This window comes from Aethina tumida, chromosome 8 (genome assembly GCF_024364675.1).
Source record: "Aethina tumida isolate Nest 87 chromosome 8, icAetTumi1.1, whole genome shotgun sequence".
NCBI classification, from domain to species: Eukaryota; Metazoa; Arthropoda; class Insecta; order Coleoptera; family Nitidulidae; genus Aethina; species Aethina tumida.
In genome coordinates, this window is record NC_065442.1 from 6,951,678 (window position 1) to 6,959,650 (window position 7,973).

A 7,973-nucleotide genomic window follows, 5' to 3' on the forward strand; every position below is an offset into this window, starting at 1 on the left:
TAAATTTTTAAAATTTAATATTTAAATTTTTAAATATTAAAATTTAAAATTTTAATAATTAAATTTTTAAAATTTTGTAATTAAATTTTTAAATTTTTAATTTTTAAAATTTAAATTTTTAAATTTTAAAATTTAAAATTTTAATAATTAAATTTTAAAAATTTAGTATTTAAATTTTTTAATTTTAAAATTTAAAGTTTTAATAATTAAATTTTTAAAATATAGTATTTAAATTTTTAAATATTAAAATTTAAAATTTTAATAATTAAATTTTTAAAATTTAGTATATAAATTTTTAAATTTTAAAATTTGAAATTCTAATAATTAAATTTTTAAAATTTAGTATTTAAATTTTTAAATTTAAATTTTTAAATTTTAAAATTTGAAATTTTAATAATTAAATTTTTAAAATTTAGTATTTAAATTTTTAAATTTTAAAATTTAAAGTTTTAATAATAAAATTTTTAAAATTTGGAATTTAAATTTTTAATTCTTAAAATTTAAATTTTTAAATTTTAAAATTTAAAATTTTAATAATTAAATTTTTAAAATTTATTTTTTAAATTTTTTAATTTTTAAATTTAAAGTTTTAGTAATTAAATTTTTAAAATTTTGTATTTATATTTTTAAATATTAAAATTTAAAATTTTAATAATTAAATTTTTAAAATTTAGTATATAAATTTTTAAATTTTAAAATTTGAAATTTTAATAATTAAATTTTTAAAATTTAGTATTCAAATTTTTAAATTTTAAAATATATATTTTTAAATTTTAAAATTTGAAATTTTAATAATTAAATTTTTTAAATTTAGTATTTAAATTTTTAAATTTTAAAATTTAAAATTTTAATAATTAATTTTTTAAAATTTAGTATTTAAATTTTTAAATTTTAAAATTTAAAGTTTTAATAATTAAATTTTTAAAATTTAGTATTTAAATTTTTAAATTTTAAAATTTAAAGTTTTAATAATTAAATTTTTAAAATTTATTATTTAAATTTTTAAATTTTAAAATTTAAATTTTTAAATTTTAAAATTTAAAATTTTAATAATTAAATTTTTAAAATTTAGTATTTAAATTTTTAAATTTTAAAATTTAAAGTTTTAATAATTAAATTTTTAAAATTTATTATTTAAATTTTTAAATTTTAAAATTTAAATTTTTAAATTTTAAAATTTGAAATTTTAATAATTAAATTTTTAAAATTTAGTATTTAAATTTTTAAATTTAAATTTTTAAATTTTAAAATTTAAATTTTTAAATTTTAAAATTTAAATTTTTAAATTTTAAAATTTGAAATTCTAATAATTAAATTTTTAAAATTTAGTATTTAAATTTTCAAATTTTAAAATTTGAAATTTTAATAATTAAATTTTTAAAATTTAGTATTCAAATTTTTAAATTTTAAAATTTAACGTTTTAATAATAAAATTTTTAAAATTTGGTATTTAAATTTTTAATTCTTAAAATTTAAATTTTTAAATTTTAAAATTTAAAATTTTAATAATTAAATTTTTAAAATTTATTATTTAAATTTTTTAATTTTAAAATTTAAAGTTTTAGTAATTAAATTTTTAAAATTTTGTATTTAAATTTTTAAATATTAAAATTTAAAATTTTAATAATTAAATTTTTAAAATTTAGTATATAAATTTTTAAATTTTAAAATTTGAAATTTTAATAATTAAATTTTTAAAATTTAGTATTTAAATTTTTAAATTTTAAAATATAAATTTTTAAATTTTAAAATTTGTAATTTTAATAATTAAATTATTTAAATTTAGTATTTAAATTTTTAAATTTTAAAATTTAAATTTTTAAATTTTAAAATTTAAAATTTTAATAATTAAATTTTTAAAATTTAGTATTTAAATTTTAAAATTTAAAGTTTTAATAATTAAATTTTTAAAATTTATTATTTAAATTTTTAAATTTTAAAATTTAAATTTTTAAATTTTAAAATTTGAAATTTTAATAATTAAATTTTTAAAATTTAGTATTTAAATTTTTAAATTTAAATTTTTAAATTTTAAAATTTGAAATTTTAATAATTAAATTTTTAAAATTTAATATTTAAATTTTTAAATATTAAAATTTAAAATTTTAATAATTAAATTTTTAAAATTTTGTAATTAAATATTTAAATTTTTAATTTTTAAAATTTAAATTTTTAAATTTTAAAATTTAAAATTTTAATAATTAAATTTTAAAAATTTAGTATTTAAATTTTTTAATTTTAAAATTTAAAGTTTTAATAATTAAATTTTTAAAATATAGTATTTAAATTTCTAAATATTAAAATTTAAAATTTTAATAATTAAATTTTTAAAATTTAGTATATAAATTTTTAAATTTTAAAATTTGAAATTCTAATAATTAAATTTTTAAAATTTAGTATTTAAATTTTTAAATTTAAATTTTTAAATTTTAAAATTTGAAATTTTAATAATTAAATTTTTAAAATTTAGTATTTAAATTTTTAAATTTTAAAATTTAAAGTTTTAATAATAAAATTTTTAAAATTTGGTATTTAAATTTTTAATTCTTAAAATTTAAATTTTTAAATTTTAAAATTTAAAATTTTAATAATTAAATTTTTAAAATTTAGTATTTAAATTTTTAAATTTTAAAATTTAAAGTTTTAATAATAAAATTTTTAAAATTTGGTATTTAAATTTTTAATTCTTATAATTTAAATTTTTAAATTTTTAAATTTAAAACTTTAATAATTAAATTTTTAAAATTTTGTATTTAAATTTTTAAATTTTAAAATATAAATTTTTAAATTTTAAAATTTGAAATTTTAATAATTAAATTTTTTAAATTTAGTATTTAAATTTTTAAATTTTAAAATTTAAATTTTTAAATTTTAAAATTTAAAGTTTTAATAATTAAATTTTTAAAATTTATTATTTAAATCTTTAAATTTTAAAATTTAAATTTTTAAATTTTAAAATTTAAAATTTTAATAATTAAATTTTTACAATTTAGTATTTAAATTTATAAATTTTAAAATTTAAAATTTTAATAATTAAATTTTAAAAATTTAGTATTTAAATTTTTTAATTTTAAAATTTAAAGTTTTAATAATTAAATTTTTAAAATTTAGTATTTAAATTTTTAAATATTAAAATTTAAAATTTTAATAATTAAATTTTGAAAATTTAGTATGTAAATTTTTAAATTTTAAAATTTGAAATTTTAATAATTAAATTTTTAAAATTTAGTATTTAAATTTTTAAATTTTAAAATTTAAAGTTTTAATAATAAAATTTTTAAAATTTGGAATTTAAATTTTTAATTCTTAAAATTTAAATTTTTAAATTTTAAAATTTAAAATTATAATAATTAAATTTTTAAAATTTATTTTTTAAATTTTTTAATTTTAAAATATAAAGTTTTAGTAATTAAATTTTTAAAATTTTGTATTTAAATTTTTAAATATTAAAATTTAAAATTTTAATAATTAAATTTTTAAAATTTAGTATATAAATTTTTAAATTTTAAAATTTGAAATTTTAATAATTAAATTTTTAAAATTTAGTATTCAAATTTTTAAATTTTAAAATATATATTTTTAAATTTTAAAATTTGTAATTTTAATAATTAAATTTTTTAAATTTAGTATTTAAATTTTTAAATTTTAAAATTTAAAATTTTAATAATTAATTTTTTAAAATTTAGTATTTAAATTTTTAAATTTAAATTTTTAAATTTTAAAATTTGAAATTTTAATAATTAAATTTTTAAAATTTAATATTTAAATTTTTAAATATTAAAATTTAAAATTTTAATAATTAAATTTTTAAAATTTTGTAATTAAATTTTTAAATTTTTAATTTTTAAAATTTAAATTTTTAAATTTTAAAATTTAAAATTTTAATAATTAAATTTTAAAAATTTAGTATTTAAATTTTTTAATTTTAAAATTTAAAGTTTTAATAATTAAATTTTTAAAATATAGTATTTAAATTTTTAAATATTAAAATTTAAAATTTTAATAATTAAATTTTTAAAATTTAGTATATAAATTTTTAAATTTTAAAATTTGATATTCTAATAATTAAATTTTTAAAATTTAGTATTTAAATTTTTAAATTTAAATTTTTAAATTTTAAAATTTGAAATTTTAATAATTAAATTTTTAAAATTTAGTATTTAAATTTTTAAATTTTAAAATTTAAAGTTTTAATAATAAAATTTTTAAAATTTGGTATTTAAATTTTTAATTCTTAAAATTTAAATTTTTAAATTTTAAAATTTAAAATTTTAATAATTAAATTTTTAAAATTTAGTATTTAAATTTTTAAATTTTAAAATTTAAAGTTTTAATAATAAAATTTTTAAAATTTGGTATTTAAATTTTTAATTCTTATAATTTAAATTTTTAAATTTTTAAATTTAAAATTTTAATAATTAAATTTTTAAAATTTTGTATTTAAATTTTTAAATTTTAAAATATAAATTTTTAAATTTTAAAATTTGAAATTTTAATAATTAAATTTTTTAAATTTAGTATTTAAATTTTTAAATTTTAAAATTTAAATTTTTAAATTTTAAAATTTAAAGTTTTAATAATTAAATTTTTAAAATTTATTATTTAAATCTTTAAATTTTAAAATTTAAATTTTTAAATTTTAAAATTTAAAATTTTAATAATTAAATTTTTACAATTTAGTATTTAAATTTATAAATTTTAAAATTTAAAATTTTAATAATTAAATTTTAAAAATTTAGTATTTAAATTTTTTAATTTTAAAATTTAAAGTTTTAATAATTAAATTTTTAAAATTTAGTATTTAAATTTTTAAATATTAAAATTTAAAATTTTAATAATTAAATTTTTAAAATTTAGTATATAAATTTTTAAATTTTAAAATTTGAAATTTTAATAATTAAATTTTTAAAATTTAGTATTTAAATTTTTAAATTTAAATTTTTAAATTTTAAAATTTGAAATTTTAATAATTAAATTTTTAAAATTTAGTATTTAAATTTTTAAATATTAAAATTTAAAATTTTAATAATTAAATTTTTAAAATTTAGTATATAAATTTTTAAATTTTAAAATTTGAAATTTTAATAATTAGATTTTGAAAATTTAGTATGTAAATTTTTAAATTTTAAAATTTGAAATTTTAATAATTAAATTTTTAAAATTTAGTATTTAAATTTTTAAATTTTAAAATTTAAAGTTTTATTAATAAAATTTTTAAAATTTGGAATTTAAATTTTTAATTCTTAAAATTTAAATTTTTAAATTTTAAAATTTAAAATTATAATAATTAAATTTTTAAAATTTATTTTTTAAATTTTTTAATTTTAAAATATAAAGTTTTAGTAATTAAATTTTTAAAATTTTGTATTTAAATTTTTAAATATTAAAATTTAAAATTTTAATAATTAAATTTTTAAAATTTAGTATATAAATTTTTAAATTTTAAAATTTGAAATTTTAATAATTAAATTTTTAAAATTTAGTATTCAAATTTTTAAATTTTAAAATATATATTTTTAAATTTTAAAATTTGAAATTTTAATAATTAAATTTTTAAAATTTAGTATTTAAATTTTTAAATATTAAAATTTAAAATTTTAATAATTAAATTTTTAAAATTTAGTTTATAAATTTTTAAATTTTAAAATTTGAAATTTTAATAATTAAATTTTTAAAATTTAGTATTTAAATTTTTAAATTTTAAAATTTAAAGTTTTAATAATAAAATTTTTAAAATTTGGAATTTAAATTTTTAATTCTTAAAATTTAAATTTTTAAATTTTAAAATTTAAAATTTTAATAATTAAATTTTTAAAATTTATTTTTTAAATTTTTTAATTTTAAAATTTAAAGTTTTAGTAATTAAATTTTTAAAATTTTGTATTTAAATTTTTAAATATTAAAATTTAAAATTTTAATAATTAAATTTTTAAAATTTAGTATATAAATTTTTAAATTTTAAAATTTGAAATTTTAATAATTAAATTTTTAAAATTTAGTATTCAAATTTTTAAATTTTAAAATATATAATTTTAAATTTTAAAATTTGAAATTTTAATAATTAAATTTTTTAAATTTAGTATTTAAATTTTTAAATTTTAAAATTTAAAATTTTAATAATTAATTTTTTAAAATTTAGTATTTAAATTTTTAAATTTTAAAATTTAAAGTTTTAATAATTAAATTTTTAAAATTTAGTATTTAAATTTTTAAATTTTAAAATTTAAATTTTTAAATTTTAAAATTTGAAATTTTAATAATTAAATTTTTAAAATTTAGTATTTAAATTTTTTAATTTAAATTTTTAAATTTTATAATTTAAATTTTTAAATTTTAAAATTTAAATTTTTAAATTTTAAAATTTAAAATTTTAATAATTAAATTTTTAAAATTTAGTATTTAAATTTTTAAATTTTAAAATTTAAAGTTTTAATAATTAAATTTTTAAAATTTATTATTTAAATTTTTAAATTTTAAAATTTAAATTTTTAAATTTTAAAATTTGAAATTTTAATAATTAAATTTTTAAAATTTAGTATTTAAATTTTTAAATTTAAATTTTTAAATTTTAAAATTTAAATTTTTAAATTTTAAAATTTAAATTTTTAAATTTTAAAATTTGAAATTCTAATAATTAAATTTTGAAAATTTAGTATGTAAATTTTTAAATTTAAATTTTCAAATTTTAAAATTTGAAATTTTAATAATTAAATTTTTAAAATTTAGTATTCAAATTTTTAAATTTTAAAATTTAAAGTTTTAATAATAAAATTTTTAAAATTTGGTATTTAAATTTTTAATTCTTAAATTTTAAATTTTTAAATTTTAAAATTTAAAATTTTAATAATTAAATTTTTAAAATTTATTATTTAAATTTTTTAATTTTAAAATTTAAAGTTTTAGTAATTAGATTTTTAAAATTTTGTATTTAAATTTTTAAATATTAAAATTTAAAATTTTAATAATTAAATTTTTAAAATTTAGTATATAAATTTTTAAATTTTAAAATTTTAAATTTTAATAATTAAATTTTTAAAATTTAGTATTTAAATTTTTAAATTTTAAAATATAAATTTTTAAATTTTAAAATTTGTAATTTTAATAATTAAATTTTTTAAATTTAGTATTTAAATTTTTAAATTTTAAAATTTAAATTTTTAAATTTTAAAATTTAAAATTTTAATAATTAAATTTTTAAAATTTAGTATTTAAATTTTTAAATTTTAAAATTTAAAGTTTTAATAATTAAATTTTTAAAATTTATTATTTAAATTTTTAAATTTTAAAATTTAAATTTTTAAATTTTAAAATTTGAAATTTTAATAATTAAATTTTTAAAATTTAGTATTTAAATTTTTAAATTTAAATTTTTAAATTTTAAAATTTGAAATTTTAATAATTAAATTTTTAAAATTTAATATTTAAATTTTTAAATATTAAAATTTAAAATTTTAATAATTAAATTTTTAAAATTTTGTAATTAAATTTTTAAATTTTTAATTTTTAAAATTTAAATTTTTAAATTTTAAAATTTAAAATTTTAATAATTAAATTTTAAAAATTTAGTATTTAAATTTTTTAATTTTAAAATTTAAAGTTTTAATAATTAAATTTTTAAAATATTGTATTTAAATTTTTAAATATTAAAATTTAAAATTTTAATAATTAAATTTTTAAAATTTAGTATATAAATTTTTAAATTTTAAAATTTGAAATTCTAATAATTAAATTTTTAAAATTTAGTATTTAAATTTTTAAATTTAAATTTTTAAATTTTAAAATTTGAAATTTTAATAATTAAATTTTTAAAATTTAGTATTTAAATTTTTAAATTTTAAAATTTAAAGTTTTAATAATAAAATTTTTAAAATTTGGTATTTAAATTTTTAATTCTTAAAATTTAAATTTTTAAATTTTAAAATTTAAAATTTTAATAATTAAATTTTTAAAATTTAGTATTTAAATTTTTAAAT